The sequence below is a fragment of the Macadamia integrifolia genome, chromosome 5 (genome assembly GCF_013358625.1).
Source record: "Macadamia integrifolia cultivar HAES 741 chromosome 5, SCU_Mint_v3, whole genome shotgun sequence".
NCBI classification, from domain to species: Eukaryota; Viridiplantae; Streptophyta; class Magnoliopsida; order Proteales; family Proteaceae; genus Macadamia; species Macadamia integrifolia.
The window spans coordinates 23,297,327-23,317,923 of NC_056561.1; the positions used below are offsets into that span (position 1 = coordinate 23,297,327).

The 20,597-nt window shown below is 38.6% G+C and overlaps 1 long non-coding RNA gene and 1 other non-coding gene across 3 annotated transcripts; one reads left to right on the forward strand and one right to left on the reverse strand.

Moving 5' to 3' along the window:
- The first annotated feature begins 6,647 nt into the window (after positions 1 to 6,647).
- LOC122078946 lies at positions 6,648 to 9,846 on the forward strand. 2 transcript variants are annotated; one of them, XR_006140235.1, is made up of 4 exons: positions 6,648 to 7,142; positions 7,327 to 8,979; positions 9,089 to 9,162; positions 9,257 to 9,846. It is a non-coding gene; the product is annotated as an uncharacterized LOC122078946 (long non-coding RNA). The 2 variants fall into 2 exon arrangements; XR_006140234.1 differs by having other exon boundaries at positions 7,327 to 9,162.
- Positions 9,847 to 14,935: 5,089 nt separating this feature from the next.
- Positions 14,936 to 15,042, reverse strand: LOC122080450. The gene has a single exon (XR_006140744.1). It is a non-coding gene; the product is annotated as a small nucleolar RNA R71 (small nucleolar RNA).
- Between the last annotated feature and the right edge of the window lie 5,555 nt (positions 15,043 to 20,597).

Sequence of the window (20,597 nt, forward strand, 5' to 3'; positions counted from 1 at the left end):
CTGATCTTCTTGCCTTCCTGAGCCACAGCTCTTGTTCGATTTAGGTTTTTTTTTTTTTTGTAATTCTCGATTTATGTTGGTATTGAATTTCATCAGAGATTCCCTGAATACTTAACCTGCGGCTTCCCTGTTTTAGTTCTAATTTCCAGCCTGATTTCATAATCCATATGAGTTGATTCTACACATCTGATTAGAGCAAGACTTTGGGCATTCAAGGCCTCCCAAGAGAGATCTCCGACCATGGTTTGAAGAAGATCTGACTCTGATCTGTTGATATTAAAAACCAGTTTATATTGCTTGCCATGGACTATTTTTTTATTTTTTTTTTTGGGTCTGGATTGTGCTTGTATTCTGATTTTCCTGAATTGCTCATAGTGTTCTTTTGATGTAAGTTTCCCTTATTTGCTCAATCATGGCTGAAGACTCATCTTCTGTTACTGTATTTTGGATGTTGAGCCATAAAAGCATCATTTGCAGTTGATTGATTTGATTATGGTTTTAATTTTTTTTATTTCTATTTCTATTTTCTTCTTTGGGAATACAGATTAATTACAGTATCTACTTAGGCAATTAAAGCAAGTAGTTGGGTTCCAACTAATCTAAGAGTTAATAAAAATTGTTAATTTCATAGTTAAAACCTTTTTGTTAGTTCATGAGTTTTAACATTTTCAATTAGTGGTGGAGAAAGGTTTCCTTTAGTTCACCATGGAAGCACAGTTGGGACAACATAATGTTGGAATAAAGGAGGGGAGAATTTTCTCAGCTCTGTTTTACCGAAAAAAAATTGTGAACTACATTGGTGCTATATATATAAAGATGGACTACCAGCATAAAGTGTAATTTGACAAACCTCCAGCTTCCAAACTCATGCATTAGGCTGGGGAACCATCTCTAATGGATGTTATGGGGCCATCCAATTAGTAGACCATAGTCAAAAACAGATACAATCACTCTAGATTTTCTTTCCTCAATTTAACACAACAAAAAGCCTAGTATGGTACTCACAAAAACTGTCATATCAGCAGTGCTTTGCTTTGAATCATCTGAATATTGACCATCCTGCCAAAAGAAAAAATAGCTCATACTTAAGCAATATGAATCTAATTTATTCAAATTATCAAAGGAAAAAAAAAAAAGCCACAGAATGTATAAAGAGATGGGATAAGACAATTACCATGCTCACGAACTCCATGTGTGAAACTATAAGCTTTTTCCCCCAGCTTGCTGATCCATTATTTCAGTGTGTCAACTCTGTCTGCATTGTCAAAGCTAAACCATTAATGCATTGCTTAAGGTTATATTATGTTCTTTGAAGATTATAAAACACTTATTTACATCTACATCTCTGCATAGCGTTATGATTAGAAGTCTCATATGATTTATAGTCAAGTTAACCAAATAGAAATCTTCAAGGTTATGTACCTGAAAATAGTAATTTGACGGAAAATTGGTATAACCTAAAGGTCTTGGGAATGTAGTTGATACCATAACAGAAAAAGCAGCTCAGGTCTATAGGAGTGCAGAAGTGATGCAGCTGAAAGCAAATTGAAAAATAAACCAGAAAACAGAAACAACTTGTGTAGCATGGGGAAGCCAAGTACAAAAGCATAATCATTTCTTCCAAAACTTAAGGAGAATCAGCATAATTAAAGTTGTTAATGTGGTTTTTCTTGATATGTTCTTCCCTCTAATGTTGACTTGGGCAATTACTTCATTTCTTCCAGTGACTAACAAAGTTGTATTCACCTTATAATTTATATCCACATTTGAAATCAGCTATAAATATAAGTTAAATGGCCTTTTTTTTTGGAAGTTTTTTTTTTCTTCCTCTTTTGCTAAATATTTTTATTCCTATTTCTTTGAATTTTTTTCCATGTTCTTGTCTGTGTTTGAATATGTTACCTTCCCTCTAATGATTGTTCAGAGATATGAGATCTCCAAGATCCCCAACCCCCAAAAGTACTACTATAATCTGGAATGAAGCAGAGCTAAGATCATCCATCAATCTCATAGTTGATAATGTCCGAAACGGATTGAAGACAAACTCAATATTCACAAAGGTTGGTTGGGACAACATTACAAAAGGGCTTGAAGCCGAATTCAAAAGGTCCTTTGCAAAAGTACAACTGCGTAACAAGATGAATAAGTTATGTAAGGAGTACAACAGCTTCAGGGCTTTGCTAGAAACAACTGGTTTCGGATGGGATGCGAATGCTCGGACTGCCACAGCTGATGATTCAGTATGGGAATCTGCTATTCAGGTATGAATAGGATCTTTGGTTTATAGAACGGATTTTTGTCAATTTTTGAAAAAAATGTGATGACTAATTGAAAATATTTGGAATTACAGGGAAACAAGGATTGGGCAAAGTATAGAAGAAATGGTCTCCCCTTGTGGCCAGAGTTGTTAGAGATCTTCTCCAACTCTAGTGCCTGTGGGGATAGAGGTTTGTCACAGGCAACAATTGTAACTCCAACGTCAACTAACCTTGAAATTGATGATGATTTACATGACACTGATAATGATGACATTGATGCTTGTACTGGGACACCCAAGGGGTCAGCTCCTCCGAAGCGGCGACTTGATAGGACTCCTACGGATCGTAGGAGGAAGAGCCACACATGGACACTCACGAACTCCACTGAGGATTTCAAAACCTTTGTCTGATGGAGGATGGAAAAGGGATCAACCTCTGCCACCTCAGCAGTTACCCGACCACCTGACCCTATTGTTGACGGACCATATAGCATAATGAGCTGTTAGAAGCTACTGGACAGTTTGGAGGATATCCCGACGGATTTGTATATGTTGGCGCAGCGTAAGATACACAGTGACCCTGGATGGCGCATGTCTTTTATTGAAGTGAGACTTGACAGGAGGTTATGGATGCTACATGGTCTGAAGGAGTGAAAGTAACAGTTTCTGATATGAATGAACATAAATCTTTTGTTTGGATTTTATATGCCTCATACTGACTGACACACTTATGTCTTTTAGCATACTATGGATGATGTTGATGTTTGAATTATGTTGCTTTGTTTTATTTTGATTGCGTGTGCTTTAGATTTACAGTAGTGGATATGACTGTTTAAGATTGTGAAATATTATGTTTTTTATCTTACTGTATGTTTCTTTATAGCTTTGGGATATAAGATCATATTAATTTCACTATATTAACAGGAAAGTAAGTAGTTGTCAATTATGACAATTTCTGGATGGATTGTTGCTTGTTAGTAGATTAGAATGCTATTAGATGGTACATTTATGGACTCTATTCCTTTATATATTGAATGTGTCTATTCATACAGGGATGTCAAATCAATTTCCAACCGACATCACAGGGTCATCGTCAGACGATGATGACATGGTTATAGTACACCAATTCCAAAACATGCTCAGTATGTATAGGATGAGAGAACCTCTGAATGATAGTAGTTACACAGGACCTGTTAGGGTAGCTGAGGTTCTTGCAGGTCATGCTGACGTGTGTTACCAAGAGTTTAGACTCGAGAGACATGTATTTCTCAACCTGCGAGATCGAATGGTACATAGAGGCTGGCTAGTGGACAGCCGTTTCATTCGAGTAGATGAGCAGCTAGCGATGTTCCTCATGATAGCAGGTCAAGGTTTGAGTAATAGACAAATGCAACGTCGATTCAATCGTTCAGGACAGACGATTAGTGCTGTCTTCCACACGGTGTTGCAAGCAATGCTAAATTTGTCGCTAGAGACGATCAGGCCACCAAATTTTGATGTGGTACCTCCAGAGATAACCAACAATCCAAAGTACTATCCATATTTCAAGGTAACTAAGACTTCTGATGGTGATTATTTATTTCCATGTTTCCAATGAAATATCAATGCAATTTACACAATTATATGGACTAACTTATGTTCAATGGAAAATAGGATTGCATTGGTGCTATTGATGGCACCCATATAAGTGCCATCGTACGTAGATCGGAAGAGACACGTTATCGTAATCGAAGGGTATGATCATACAGAATGTTATGTGTGCATGTTCATTCGATATGCGATTCACATTTGTGTATGCGGGTTGAGAGGGTAGTGCACATGATGCAAGGGTATTGGATGCAGCAAGAACCAATGATAACTTAGGGTTTCCTCATCCCCCATCAGGTAAAAATGTATTATGAACTTTTGTGTTGTCTTTCCGCATATAGTAGACAGGGAATATAGATCTAATCCCATAAATGTTTCCATAATATTTGAAGGCAAATATTATGTTGTTGACTCGGGCTACGCCAGTCAATTGGGGTACTTGGTGCCATTCCGAGGACAACGGTATCACTTGCAAGATTATGGTGAAGGTAGGCCTGGACCAAGGACAACTAAGGAATTGTTCAATCACAGACATTCGTCACTGCGGAATGTTATTGACAGAACATTCAGTGTATTGAAAAATAGATTCCACATATTAAAAAGTATGAAGGGGTACGATATTGAAGATCAGTCAAGAATCGTGGTCGCTTGTTGTGGGATCCACAATTACATTAAGGAACAAGCTATTCAAGATCAGTTGTTCAATGAGCTTGGAAGTGAACAACAAATTGATGACCCAATGAATCCTGATACTCCTGCGTACCATGCTTCCGCATCTGATGTCTCCCAGAGACTATCTACGAGACAAATGTCTATAGTGCGTCTTAATATAGCCAACCAATTGGCAATTTCAAGAAGAATGTCTACAATTTCGTTAAATCGATCCTGAACTTTTGCTAAATGCATTCATTATGTATTAAAAGGTAAACAAAAATTAGGTCACCATTTTTCTTTCGATTGTGTGTATGGGGTGTTAGTAAAAATACTTCTGTTCGCTTCACAATGTTTACATTGGGATGACTTGTAATCTTTGTGCTGTACAGATGTCTTCCACTGACACCGCAATGGCAAGGTGTGACTACTGTAATCATTTGTGCAATAAGTACACAACAAAAAATGGGCCTAATAGAGGAAGATTGTTCTTCAAATGCCCAAGGCATAATGAATATTTTATGTGGGTAGATGAACTTCGCTTATGTGATTGTGGCGAGGGACAGTGCAAGATACGCGTCGCGAAAACAGCAACGAACTTTAATCGTCGTTTCTGATGTTGTCCTAAATCCAATGGGGTATAATTATTTTTTTTTTTTTAATCAGCATACTATTCGACCTATATTATCTGAATACATTTCACAACTAAATTGATGAGTAATTGCAGTCCCTTGATCGAGGTTGCAATTTTTTTCAATGGATTTATGGAGACAGCAATTTGACAAGTGCACAATCTTCCGATTGTGGAACAAGCAATTCAATGGTTGGAGTTCAGTCTTCTCCATCAGCACCTTCCTCTGATTTTGTGAAAGGTTACTTGGAAAGAGCAATCAAAGGTGAAGAGGAGAAGTCTAGAGTACTGAAAAACGAAATAGATGTGTCTGAGGAAAAGCGAAGGATATATACCGATATCCTGGAGGCCATTAATAACATAGACATAAATAAAGGTGGTAGTTAGAGGGTAATGACCAACTATTGGGAACTTGTAAGACATATGGCATAAACATGGGAATATTTGCATTTTAATCTACTATTATTGGTTGACATTTCTTGTTTCGTAAAATTATAATGTAAGTTCGAGATAAAGAAATTGGTAGTTGTATGTTTGATTAAAATGAAGGGTCATGAGTTTCTAAAGAAAGTAACAAAAGTGGAATTATTTTCATTAAAATTTCTTATAAACATCATATTCTGTCATAAATGTTCCCAGAAATAGAATTTATCAAACACCTTCTTACCCGTTTCTGTTTCCAGAAACAAGAATTATCAAACACCCTTCTTACTTGTTTCTGTTTCCAAAAACAGCAATTTCTGTTTCCAGAAACAGCAATTTCTGTTTCTGCCGTTTCTTGAAATCAAATGGGCCCAAAGGAGACGCATAAAGCCTCCAAATTTCTGTGAAGGAGCTTCTGTCCAAAATCATTTTAAGTCCTCGTTTAAGTTCATTACAAGGGAACTTGTTAAATTCCATAAGGACAAGCTCTTCAAAAATCTTTTCTTTTTCTATTATAAAAGCTTTTCACGGTTAAGCAACAAAAGCATACCAAATCAAAATACATCATGGGAAAGGTTAAAGGAAGAAGAATAGCAAAATGATAGGAGAAAGAGAGTTGTCACCTATGGAGAACATCGAATGTGACATAAACACGAGCGTGGCCAATGTGGCTGTAATCATAAGCGGTGATGCCACAAACGTACATGCCCACCTTACCAGGCTCTTTGGGCTTGAAGATTTCCTTCTGATTAGTCATGGTGTTGTAGACCAGAAATTCCTGGTTGGCCATTACAACTTAGGGTTTCCGCAGCTTGAACCCTAGCTCGGAGAGACGAACCCGCTTGACCTCTTGCCGGCTTGTGTTGAGTTTTATACCATCCAACCTGAGATGAGAGAGAGAGCTCCCAGTCTCCGGGTTGAAACTTGAGATACGAGAAGTTGACGAGTCTCGAGATTTGAGGAGGGAGGTAATGGCTTTTCTGACGGCAGAAGAAAGCGAGAAATACAGAAAAGAACGGCAAAAGGGATAGCAAATATTTAGGGCCGTTTGATAACGGTTCGTTTCAGCCGTTTGTGTGTTTTCCTGTTTCAAAAAACAGAGAAACGGCGACAAAAGCGTTTGGTAACTACGTTTTGCTTCACCTATTTCAAGGAATAGAAATTTAGATTTATTTTGATTTCTGGTTCAATAAACAGTTTTGACGAGACGACTCACACGTTTTGCCGTCTTCAGAAACAATTTTCACTCAAAAAAAAAACCCACCCCCAATAAAAATCACTCTTCCTATTTCGAAAAAGGAAAGCACAGAAGAGGCAATAGCAAGCCTGTACACCTCCTCCCACCTTCGACTACATCCACATAGCAACGATTCCCTCTGTATTTACCAAATTCGTTGTGCGATTGCGCTCTCATGAAGGCAAAGGAGTTGTCTTCTCAAGTTGCAGAGATTCGTCGTACATTCGCGCTCCCATGAAGATGTACCGCTGCAAGAGAAACGGCAAAAAAGAGCTTTAAATCCTCCAATTGTTCAACCTAACTTCGTTGTGCGACTGGATTTTCTTGGGAAGCATTTCAGCTGTTGGGTGCCCTAGGTTTGTCAAGATTATGTTAAATCCTCCCTACCCTGAAAACCGTAGAAAGATAGCAAACCTCTCTACTGTTTCCAAAGTCCCTCCCTAATAGTAGTTCATCTCTCTCTCTCTCTCTCTCTCTCTCTCTCTCTCTCTCTCTCTCTCTCTCTCTCTCTCTCTAACACAATTCCTTACCCATTTACAGTTTTTGGAATCAATTTTGCCGGTCTCTTTTACCTTTGATTGTTCAACCTAACTTCTTTGTGCGACTGGATTGAGTGGGAAGCATTTCAGTCGTTGGATGCCCTAGGTTTCTCAAGGTATGTTAAATCCTATGGTACTAGAGTGATCTGCTACCACTGGTTTTTGGAGATCTTTAGGCCTTTGTTTGTTTTAAAGATTCAAGAATGGATCTGTCTTCATAAACTCTGTGCCAACTTCTATCATGATCTGTAGGATGTTTGCATTTCTTGTTGGCTAGGTTGCAGTAGAACTTACTCTCTAAAACTTTTTGATTAATTTCATGGGTTATTATAACCATGTACTAAAGCCTAATTAACTGGTCGAGTTATACTAAAAAAATCCCAAATCTCTCAATAAGAAGGGCAAGCAGGAAGGCAGGCAAGCAGGCATGCAGGCATATTACCCCTTTTGCTGGGTCCATTGACATGCCCGAGCCCAAGGTCAGGAAACTGGGCTTCAGATCAACTGAAAATCATTCTTCTAACCATTTTTTATGAGAACATATCGTAAAAAATTGAGAGTATATAGTTAATATTCAGTTGATATGTAGGAAGAAAATTTAGAGATTTGATGTTTATATTAAATATATGGGTATGAAGGATTTCAGAGTTTAGATTGTTATATTCAGTCAATTATTGGTTATAATCTTTACACAGAGGAAGTTGGATGAAAGAGAAAATAATACTAGTAGTCTAGTAATAAGGATGATGCTTTGTCATGTAGAATTTTGAAGAAAGAACACATCAAAATTGTTAGCTTAAATTGTTCTTTTCCACTACTTGCTTCTTGTCAAATGGCATTAACAGAAAAGTAGGCTGAAACACACTTTACTCAAAGATGCTAGTTTTATTGATGCACCTGGTTGGGCCGAGACACCACAGGTTGCTAATGATTACTGATTACTATAGAAAGAGGGTTAAATTTTTCTGCTATTTCAATTGCCTATAGGTCTGGTTTGGAAATAATTTTTGAGGTGTTAATCTAACAGAGTTCATACTATGTCCTTGTTATAATTAACTCTCTCTATCCTTTACTTGGACAATTCTGTCAAATCCCTTTTTCACGCTTTTGTTGTTGTGTTGCTCACTCACTTCCATATTTCATAATGATGTACATGTTGTGGTGAGTGTTAGAGTGTTTGTTCTCATTGTTACTAATAATTTCAAGGGAAGCCATATCCAATTTTTGGAAGCCCCATTTTTCTCTATAAATGGTGATTGGTCATTTCTTATTTTTGTTTTTAACCTTCCCTCCACCCACACCATTATCATTCTTTTTTATGCTTAGTGAAAACTGTCTGCCACAATTACATCCAGGGTTTCATTCATAATTTTCAGGTTTGAAATATTTTTGTGGAAACTATGTTTTATTTGTTGCCAATATCTATTCTTCTCTAGTGATTAAATGTTAATACAATGTGAGGTACTCCATTTTTATGCCCAAGATTCATAAGATGTGAAGCCTTTACTATCATATTTATGAATTGGTGCCATATGTCAGTGTTTCAAACCTTCTATGAGTTTGATCCTGTAAATTCTACTTATTATCTTAAATTCTCTATCTCTCAGTACCTCAAAGTAATCTTTGACATCAATGCTTTGCTTCAAAAAAAAAAGTAAGTTGGCTTTTAACCTATCAAAATTGAAAGGGTATGATCACACAGAACGTTATGTGTGCATGTTCATTTGACATGTGATTCACGTTTGTGTATACGGGATGGGAAGGTAGTGCACATGACACCAGGTTTTTAAAGAAACAAGAACAAATAATACCCTGGGGTTCCCTCATTTGCCACCAGGTATAAGTGTCTTATGAATTTATGTTTGTCATTTTGTATATGTACGATATGGAGTACATATCTAACCTCGTACTTGTTTTCATACTAATACAAGGCAAGTATAATGCGGTTGACTCGGGCTATGCAAATCAACTGGGGTATTTGGTGTCATTTCGGGGAGAAAGGAAGCACTTACAGGATTATGGTGAGGGTAGACCTGGGCCTAGAACAGTAAATGAATTGTTCAATCACAGACACTCGTCACTGTGGAATATTATTAAAAGAACATTCGATATTTTAAGGAGTATGAAGCCATATGATATAGAAGATCAAACAAGAATCATAATCGCTTATTGTGGGCTCCACAATTACATCAAGGAACAGGCAATTCAAGATCAATTATTTAATGAGTTTGGAAGTGAACAACTTATTGAGGACCCTATGAATCCCGATCCTATGGTGTACCGTGCTTCAACTTTCGATACGACCCAGAGACACTCAACGAGAGAAATGTCAGTACGCCTAAATATAGCTAATCAATTGGCTAGATCAAGGAGAATGGCTACGATTCCGTTAGGTGGATCGTAAATTTTATCGATGATAGTGGATGTGTTATACATTTGTCAAAGTTTTGAGTAATGTAACATGCAGGTTAATGTACTTAACTTACTTGATAATGTTGTTGTTTCCATAGTATTATTTATATTGGATGGGTGTTGTGCTGTCATATGTGTTGTAAAATGTGATTTCAGAGGCTTTTACTAATACTATTTTTTTCGTACATGATACTTTGATTTTATTAGTAGAATTTGTGCTCTATAGATGTCTTCAAGTGACATCGTACTAGCAAGATGTGAATATTGTAATGGTTTGTGCGATAAGTTCACAACCAAACAAGGGCCTAATAGAGGTAGAACATATTTCAAATGTTCGAGGCATAATAATTTTTTTATGTAGGTAGATGAATTTCAATGATATGAATGTGGCGAAGGACAGTGTAAGGTACACGTCGTGAAGACCTCAGCGAACTTTAATCGTCGATTCTAGTGTTGTCCTAAATCTACTGGGGTATAACTATTTTTCATATTTTAAACTACATATTGTATATGTTATGTGAATTATTGTTGTAATTCAATTCAAGTTAATTATAGACCCAAGATCGATGATGCTTGTTTTTTCGATGGATTTCTAGTGACTGCAGTTCATCAACTGCACGCTCATCCTAATGTGGAACAAGCAATTTGACGGTTGAAGGCCACTCTTCTCCATCATCACCATTCTCTGAATTTGTGAAGGGGTACTTGGAAAGAGCAATCAAAGTTGAAGAGGAGATGTATAAAGTATTGCAAAATGAAATTGATGTTTATGAGGAAAAGAGAAGGATATATACAGATATCTTGGATGCAGTTAAGAAAATGGACATAAACAAAGGTGGTAGTTAGACGATCATGACCAACTGCTGAAATTAATGTTAGGCATTCCCCATATTTCGAATATTTTCACTGTATAATATTTTGTTGGGTTATGAGTTTTTTTTCAGGTATAACATATTTGGGATTGTCTTGATTAAAATAAACAACCACTCATGCGAGAAACGTTTCCAGAAACAACATTTATCAAACTCCAATTCCTACAGGAAATGTTTAAGGTTTATCAAACACCTTCAAATTCATTTCTGTTCCCAGAAACGGGAATTTATGTTTCTACAGTGGCAGAAACGTTATCAAATTGATAATACCACGGCTCACTGTTACTGCTCGCTCACTATGTGCATTATAATGGATTTAAATCCTTTACAATTCTCTATCTTGTAATTCTTGTGAAATGGATGTTACTCAGACTAGTTTATGTTCGATTAAACCGGATCGAACCGAGAGATGACCCAACTCAACCAAGGATGAAATTTTGAAAAAAAAAAAATCATAATTCTACTACTTTCTTCTTCATCTATTCATGGGCAGAGCCACTGGAACTTCCTTCCTCGGTCGATTAGACATCAATCAGATGACGGAGACCCCATGGGGTGGATCCCACCACCCTCAGGCTCAGTCCGAGACTTTCTTCTGCTTCATAAATGACATCCTCTTTGACCCTGATGTCGCCTTCAATCTATCCGCCCTCGACTTCCCTTCCATCTCCGAAGACACCACCACCACCACTACCACCAACGACAACAATGCCATTAGTATCCCTATGACCGTTGATTCCACCACCGGATATAAGGGCAAGGGGAAGTTGGCAGATGGGACCCATTTTAGAAGCTTATCCATCGACTCTGATTTCTTTGATGGCTTTTAGTTCATGCTTGATCATTCTCAGGTCACAAACATTAAATGTTCTGCTTTATCACTATACTATTTCAAGATAGAAATTGAAATCTCAAGAATGCAGTTAGTGATACTCAATGAAACTAGTATGTGCGAGTGTGAGAAGAGGGCTTCATTGATGTTCGAAATCTCTCTCTAATTCGAGGCAACCAAGAGAGAGTTAGAGCAGAGAACAGAGAGGGAAGAATAGAAAGAGAACAGAGAGTGAAGAAGAAGAAAAAGAGAAGAGCAAAGATGAGATTAGTTGTAGGTATCCTTTGAACAGAGAGAGAGAGCGTGTAAGAGAGAAGGAGAGAGATAATAGTTTGGGTCATCTCTCTCGGTTTAATCTAGTTTAATCGAACATAAACCGGCCTGAGCAGCATCCATTTCTCCCTCTTCATCTGGGCCATCCATGTCAGCGTCGCCAACTATCGCACTTTGGAGGTAGCATTGCACAAGAATTGTAAGATGGAGAATTGCAGAGATTTAAATCCCATTATAATGCTTTGATGTAGGGGTGTCAAAACAAACTCGATCAGCCTGAATTTGCCCCGAGCCTGAACAGAGCCTGGCTGAGATTTCAGCCCACGGGGTGGGATAGGGTTGATAATTTCAAGCTTGACACTGGGTTGGATTGGACCAGGGTCGAGGTCTCAACCCAACCCAATCTAACCCAACCTTGTATATTTAGTACTAATATATAAATATATTAATAATTATAAATGGGGACTTATAGAAAAACATATGCAAAAAGTCTTTTGTTTTCCAATATATACGAAAACTTTGGTTTTTAGCCAATGCATCAAGATCAACCAACCAAGTGACCAATAGTACTGGGCTACACTAGATTGGGTTAAGCCTGGCCTAATCAATGTCCATTAGGGCTTGGCTAGGCTGGGGCTAAACCCGACATGGTTGGGCCTGAGATATCCCAGCCTAACCTAGGGTTGCGTAGGCTTGGGTTGAGTTAAGAGACCTTAGGGTTATGCTGGGGTTGTAAAAAACCCATTCGGCCCATTGACATCCCTACCTTGATGGATGGGATCAGGGTTTCAAAACTAGGAATCAGTGACAAAAACAGTCAATGTCGATTCCAATTCCGATTGGATTTGGAATGTCGGATGAAATAACCCTAAAATTGGTTGGTCCCAATAATATTCTAATGATTCTGGTATTTTTTCCAGAATCGGTAGTATCGAATAACCAAAAATCAGAATCAGTATCAACCCACTTTGATTATCGGTAGATTCTCAATCCACTTCATTGATTTGAAACCCATAATGAGGTAAGAGGGGGTATTTCTGACCTTCAGCTTTGATCAGATTGTGCGTTTTCATTTGTACACATTAAGAAAAAACGCTCCTTATTACTCTTGAACAAAGTTTCCTTTGTTGCTCGGTGAACGAGTCTGTTACACCCACGTCCAAGTTCGGTTTAATTTAAACTTTTAACAATAGGTGATGCACCAGAGAGTCTGTATCGATGACTTGTGAACATCATCAATCTACTATTTGGAGGGACGGGATGATCCTCCATGCCGGTGCAGATGTTGCAAAGAGAACTAGAAGGATTTCCTACCTCATAAGGATTGGTGGTGAGTGACCCAAAAACCCCCTTGCTCAAACCTTGTATGCATGATAAGACTCCACCATATAGCTAGCTATGCACAAACTGTTACTAAACCAACCTAGGTATAGACAAAGAGACTAGGAAAAATTGAGTACAACAGCGAAAAATTGATCATTAGTAGATCCCATCGGTTGATCAGTGATCTACCAGTGACATTTACAGGTGGATCTGTTTGTCCCAAATTGCATTATTGGACTGTGGGACCCACTATACAAAAAGTGGCATTTCTACCTTTGTCCCCACACAACATGGGATCCACCTCCTCCATTAATACACCTCATGAGGTCAAGGTGGTGGGCCCTTGTTGCCCAACAAATGCATTAAGTCACTTGACAAAATCTCATTGGGCAGGCAAATAGGCCCTAGTGAGTGTAACCTATAAATAGAAAGATGAGCATTAGACGCTCATTATTTGTTAGTCCTAAAAATGTGGGAGAGGGAGAAAAAGAAGGAGAAAGAGAAGGAAGAGAAGCTTGGCCACTCCCCCCTTGGTTACCAACACTTCCCCATGTAAGGGAGCTCACTTTACATCTTTTCCCTTCATTTTTGGGTTTGTAGACCTAGGTTTCGGGTTTTGCAGGATTGGTGAGGTACATCTCAACCCCATTGACCAATAACCAACTGGGTTAGTGTGCATTGCACTCCCCCATACTCTCCCTGAACTTTAAGGATTGTTTTTCCAAGCTTCGGAGACATTTTTAGCTCAATTGGGTTTTAGGTTTTCAGTCGATTAATTGACTTAACTCCCAATTAGCCTGGTGGAAACTTGATTAACTAGACCCTGATGAAAGGAATGACCCTCTACAAACCCCATGGAACCGAATGTGTCCATAGGATATGGGGTGATTATGAACTGAAGTGAAGAACACTTTTCTGAACTATCACTGGTAGATTTCATCGGTAGATTACCTATCTATCAATGACATCTACATGTGGATGATCAAACACAATTGAGTTTTCTATTTGTACCACTGGTCGATCCCACCGGTAGATCAAACATATACCGGTGACATCTACTGGTCGATGGTCTAAGTGACAGAATTTAATCAGCTGCTATTTAGGTCACTAGTTGATCAGTGATCTACCGGTGGCATCTATCGATGAGACCAATTGAACTATAATAAAGCCCTGTTTTGGGATTTTTTAAGGGACTTTCTTACGGACCCTTTAAGGTAAATTTTAACACTTATCACGCTTGTAACTAGGCTGGAGATAATCACTTCTAGTGAGCTCTTGCGGGGTTTGCTCTAGGCATTCATTTTGGGGATTTTTCACCAAGTCAGCAAATAAAGTGAGTGGGTGGTCTAACTTTCTTTTCCATGTTTTAAATTATAGAATTGCTACATGTAATTTCATACACATGACTTAAATCAATAACCTCATGTATGGTTAAATTTATTATTGATTTCAACTGTTTTTATATGAAATTGCTTATATGGTAAGGCATTCTCTCTTTAAAACCCTTCAATATGGGAGACCAACAGCATAACCCTTCACCTAAATCTCTGAAAGATAGGTTCTACCCTGCTAGAATAGCCCAACCTTCCTGCATAGTTCTACCACAAGCCCAGGGCAATAATTTTGAACTCAAATCTCAATAAATCACTATGTTGCCCCACTTCCATGGGTTGACCTCTGAGGATGCATACCTATTTCTAAGGGAATTTGAAGAGGTATGTGTTCTAATTAAGATCCAACAGCTTTCTGATGATGCTGTTAAGCTTAGGTTTATCACTTTTGCATTAAAAGACTAAGCTAAGAAGTGGTTGTATAGGTTACCCACAAATTCCATAACCTCATGGGGACAGTTCACAGTTATCTTTCTTAAGAAGTTTTTCCCAACTCATAAGACCAATAAGCTTAGAAGTGATATCCTTCAGTTTAGGCAAAATCCTAGTGAGTCATTTTCCAAACTTATGGAAAGATTTAAGGATCTACTCTAAGAATGCCCTCACCATGGCCTAGACTAATGGCATTTATGTCAAATAATTTATGAGGGTATTGATTACCCAACTAAACAAATGATAGAGTCTATGTGCCCTGAGGGATTCACATCCTTTACAGATGAAGGAAAGGCATGGGAATTCTTACTTGACTTAGCTGACAAAACCCGTGAGTGGGAATCAACCCAAGAGAGTGAAAGAACCATAGGAGGAAAAGGATATTTTGTGGATGGGATAGTAGCCAAAGAAGCCCATTTGGATAGCCTAATCAAGAGGATTGAGGCTATTGTTCCTAGAGAGCCATCATCAGTCAATTTGGTTAAGATTTGTGCTTGGTGCCTATCCCCTGGACATGTCATAGAAGAATGCCCCAACACCTCTGGGGGTACTTCTAATAATAGTGTTAATGCCTTATACCAGAATAATCCATATAGTAACACCTACAATCCAGGATGGAGAAATCACCCAAATTTCTCTTGGAATCAGGGCAACCAAGTAGGACCTTCCAATTTCTATAATCAAGGTCAACCTGGACCCCAAAGGCCTCCCTTTGCACAACAATATTTTTTTCAAAATACTTTTCCTAGGTCAAATGTAGGACCTCAGGCGAGTTTTCCTAGGGCCCCTCTCCTATCATCTTATCAGCAACCCCCTGGGTTTACCAACACTGGAGAGGCAAGTCGAATAAGTGACTTGGAAAAAAAATATGGCCCTCCTCATGACAAGCCATCAAAATCTTACGAGAGAACTTACCCAAGTTGTCTCAATTATGCGTGAGAGGGAGAAGGGAACTTTACCCAGTCAACCAGAGCCTAACCCTAGGCATCATCAACCTGTTAGTTTACAAGGACCAACTAATGCACCACTGAATATAGTACAAGGTCAGACCCAACAAGGGCCCTCTAACCAATGTAATGTTGTTTATGCCCTTAGGAGTGGTAGAGAGTACCTATAGAGCGTTCCTAAATCTTCCTCATCTATTACTCATGTTAACTCTCCTTCAGTTGAGGACATAAGTGTGCCTCTTGTTCCAGGTTCATCTGATGAACCTAAAGATTTTTCTGAAACTAAAGATGATTTGGTTGAGGAAACCAAAAATGATTCTTCTGAACAGGGACAAATCCCTAATAGTCCTTATGTTCATCCTGTCCCATTTACTAATCGCTTGGTAAACAAAAAGAAGACTGCTTCCATGGATAAAATTTTAGAAGTCTTCAAAAAGGTAGAAGTGAACATCCCTCTTTTGGATGCCATATCCCAGATCCCCGCCTATGTAAAGGTACTAAAAGATTTGTGTACTCATAAACGTATCACTAGTGTGCCCAAAAAGGCATTCTTGGCAGGTAATATTAGTTCCATAATTACTCAGCCTATAGTAGCCAAGTATAAGGATCCAGGGAGCCCTACCATATCTTGTGTCATAGGCAACACCTATATTGAGCATGCCTTACTTGACCTTGGCGCAAGTGTGAATCTTTTACCTTACCATGTGTACAAGCAACTAGGATTAGGAGAATTGAAAGCCACTGGAACTACTCTTCAGTTGGCAGATAGGTCTGTTAAGATTCCTAAAGGAATGGTTGAGGATGTCTTACTAAAGGTGGGGGAATTTATTTTCCCTGTTGATTTCATTGTGTTAGATACTAAGCCCTTCTCAACCAAGGATGAGATCCCAATAATTCTAGGAAGACCATTCTTGGCTACCAGTAATGCATTAATCAATTGCCGGAATGGTTTCCTAAGATTATCTTTTGGTAACCAAACTGTTGAGTTTAACATGTTTAGGATTGGCAAGCAACCACATATGGAAGAAGAGATCAATATGCTTGAGGATTTCCTGGATTTTTCTGATGATTTAGTTACCAACTTTGATATTGATTTTGATTCAGAATTCCAAGAGTGTATGGATGAGTTGGATGATGATAGTGAAAATTTCTTTTCTGAAGTCTTGAGTCTTCACACACTTGTGGAGCCCTTAGGACCCCTTTCCAATTCCATTCCCAAACCTTCCATAGTTGAGCCCCCTAAGCTAGATCTTAAGGAGTTGCCATCTAATTTGAGATATGCTTTCCTAGGGCCTGACCAGACTCTTCCTGTAATAATTTCTTCAAATTTGACTTCTAGCCAGGAAGAGGAGTTACTAAGTGTTAAAAGATAATAAGGAAGCCCTAGGTTGGACCATGGCTGATATCAAGGGTATAAGCCCTTCCATTGTGCAACATCATATACATCTTATGGAGGATTCCAAACCATCCACGGAACCCCAAAGAAGAGCTAACCCAGTGATGATGGAAGCCATTAAGAAAGAGATCCTAAAGTGCTTGGATCATGGAATAATTTATCCTATTTCTGACAGCCAATGGGTAAGCCCAGTTCACGTAGTGCCTAAAAAGTCTGGTGTGACTGTAGTTTCTAATGCCAATAATGAGTTGATCCCTACCCGTGTCCAAACAGGATTGCGAGTGTGCATAGACTACAGGAAGTTAAATGTGACAACCTGGAAGGACCACTTCCCATTGCCATTCATTGACCAGATGTTAGAGAGGTTAGCTGGACATGAATACTATTGCTTTCTTGATGGATATTCCGCCTATAACCATACCCCAATTGCTTTAGAGGACCAACATAAGACCACTTTTACATGCCCATATGGAACATTTGCTTACAGGTGTATGCCCTTTGGGCTTTGCAATGCCCCTGCTACGTTCCAACGATGCATGACGAGCATTTTTTCTGACATGGTCGAAAAATTCTTAGAAGTATTTATGGATGACTTTTCAATTCATGGGAATTCCTATTCTGAATGTCTTCATCATCTTTCTCTAGTTTTGAAAAGGTGCATATCTAAGAATTTGGTTTTGAATGGGGAGAAATGTCATTTTATGGTTAAATTTGGTATTGTGTTAGGCCATGTAATATCCAAGGAGGGAATTAAGGTAGATAGAGCCAAAGTGGATTTAATTGATAATTTACCACCTCCTCAATCTGTTAAGGATGTCCGGTCTTTTCTAGGGCATGTAGGCTTCTATAGAAGGTTTATTAAGAACTTTAGTCAGTTAGCCTGACCTCTCACTTTATTACTTGTCAAAGATTAGACTTTTGAGTTTTCCAAAGAGTGCCTAGAATCCTTCAAGCAACTTAAGAAGGAGTTGACCAATGCACCCATTGTTCAACCACCTGTTTGGACTGAATCTTTTGAACTGATGTGTGATGCTTCAGATTTTGCCATAGGAGCAGTTTTGGGTCAAAGGATTAATAAGTTGCCCATTGTCATTTACTATGTTAGTAGGACCTTAAATGATGCACAACTCAATTATACAACCACTGAAAAAGAATTTTTAGCTGTTGTGTTTGCATTAGAAAAGTTTCGGTCTTACTTAGTTGGTTCACATGTGGTGGTGTATACTGATCATTCTGCTCTCAAATACCTAGTTCAGAAGAAGGATGCCAAAGTCCGTCTCATTAGGTGGGTTTTACTTTTACAATAGTTTGATTTAGAGGGATAAGAAAGGAGTTGAAAACCTAGTTGCAGACCATTTATCTCGGCTTCCCAATTCCTTGACTGTTGATTCTCCAGTCAACGAGAACTTTTTAGATGAACAATTATTTGCAATGTCTAGTGAACCATGGTTTGTTGACATTGTCAACTTCTTAGTTTCAGGTGTGACTCCGGATCACTGGTCCACCCAAGATAAGTATAGGTTTCATTCCCAAGTTAAGCACTTTTTCTGGGATGATCCTTATTTGTTTAAGATATGTCCAGATCAGATTATCCGACGATGTGTTCCTGATCATGAGCAACATTCCATTCTCTCTTTTTGTCATGATCATACATGTGGTGGACACTTTGGACCTAAGAAGACTGCCGCAAAGGTTCTCCAATGCGGATTTTATTGGCCCACTTTTTTTAGAGATGCTTTTGATTTTTGTAAGGCTTGCCCCGCCTGCCAGTCTTTTGGCCGTATCAATGAGAGAAACATGATGCCCCTCAACCCTATTTTGGTAGTTGAGATCTTTGATGTTTGGGGCATCGATTTTATGGGACCATTCCCTAATTCTTTGGGAAATTTGTACATACTTTTGGCCGTTGATTATGTTTCTAAATGGATAGAGGTCATACCTTGTAAATCTAATGACCACAAAGTGGTGATTCAGTTTCTCAAAGAGAACATTTTTTCCCGCTTTGGTGCACCACGTGCAATAATTAGTGATAGGGGTACTCATTTTTGTAATCGGCCTTTTGAGGCCCTAATGAAAAAGTATGGGATCACCCATAAGTTATCTACCCCTTATGACCCCAAACTAGTGGCCAAGTGGAGGTGTCTAATAGGTAGATCAAACAAATCTTGGAGAAAACTGTTAATCCCAACCGTAAGGATTGGTCCCTTAGGCTCATTGATGCCTTGTGGACCCATCGGACTGCATTCAAGACTGACCTTGGCCAGTCTCCCTACCGTTTGGTGTATGGAAAAGCTTGTCACTTACCAGTTGAGTTGGAGCATAAGGCCTTTTGGGCCATCAAGAAGCTCAACTTTGATTTGTCTGATGCGGGAATTCACCGTAGACTCCAACTATCTGAGTTGGTGGAACTTAGGAATGATGCCTATGAAAGTTCTAGGATTTATAAGGAAAAAACCAAAGCTTTCCATGATAAGCACATTCTGCGTAAATCTTTTGCAATGATAAGGTCTTATTGTACAACTCTCGATTGCATCTTTTCCTGATAAGCTTAGATCCTGATGGGATGGCCCGTTTATTGTCCATAATGTATATCCCCATGGGGCTGTGGAGATTTTGAATCCAGGAACAAGGGTAATTTCGAAGGTTAATGGTCAGCATTTGAAGCCATTCCTCGAGTTTCCTACTACTAGTAGTGAAGAGGTCATGGATCTCCATGAGCCTCTTTACACTGATTACTAACTTTTAATCAGGTATGACCCCCTTGCATTGTCTTTGCTTTTAATTCTTTCCATGCATTGAGGACATTGCATGACTTAAGTGTGGGGGAGGGAAACCAGTTTTTGCTTTTTTTTTTCACTTTATTTTGTTTGTTTTTCTTTTTATTTTTGAGCTTGCTAAGGATGAAGTCCTACTTTGGATTTTGGCTAATGATCATACCATTCGGTTGCTTGATGTATGAAAATAAAAGTTTTGACTAAGGTACCCATTTTGAACGTATAAAAACCCTGTTGAGAAGAAAGAAACAAGCATTTGTCTTGAGATGGGACTTTCTTTTGAAAAATAAGAGATCCCTGTTTTATGGTGATGGACCTTATGTAAGTCTGGGGGTTCCTTGTACTTTTGATTTGGAGTTGAGACCTTCTTTTTAATTTGGCATGGGTTGATAAATGCACAATTTTAAATGAAATGTGAAATGTGGTATAAAGAAGAATAAGAGTTGATTCCCTTGGAACTAGACAGGGCATTGCGCCTCAGGAAGCGTGGTGTCTTGATCGAAATTCCTTGGGAGGAAACTTCTGAAGTAACTCTAGCATCACTGCCTTTGTGGATATATGCAAAAAGCGAAGCTACATAGTAACTTGGGTGTCTGGTGTTTGCTCCATCATGTCATTCA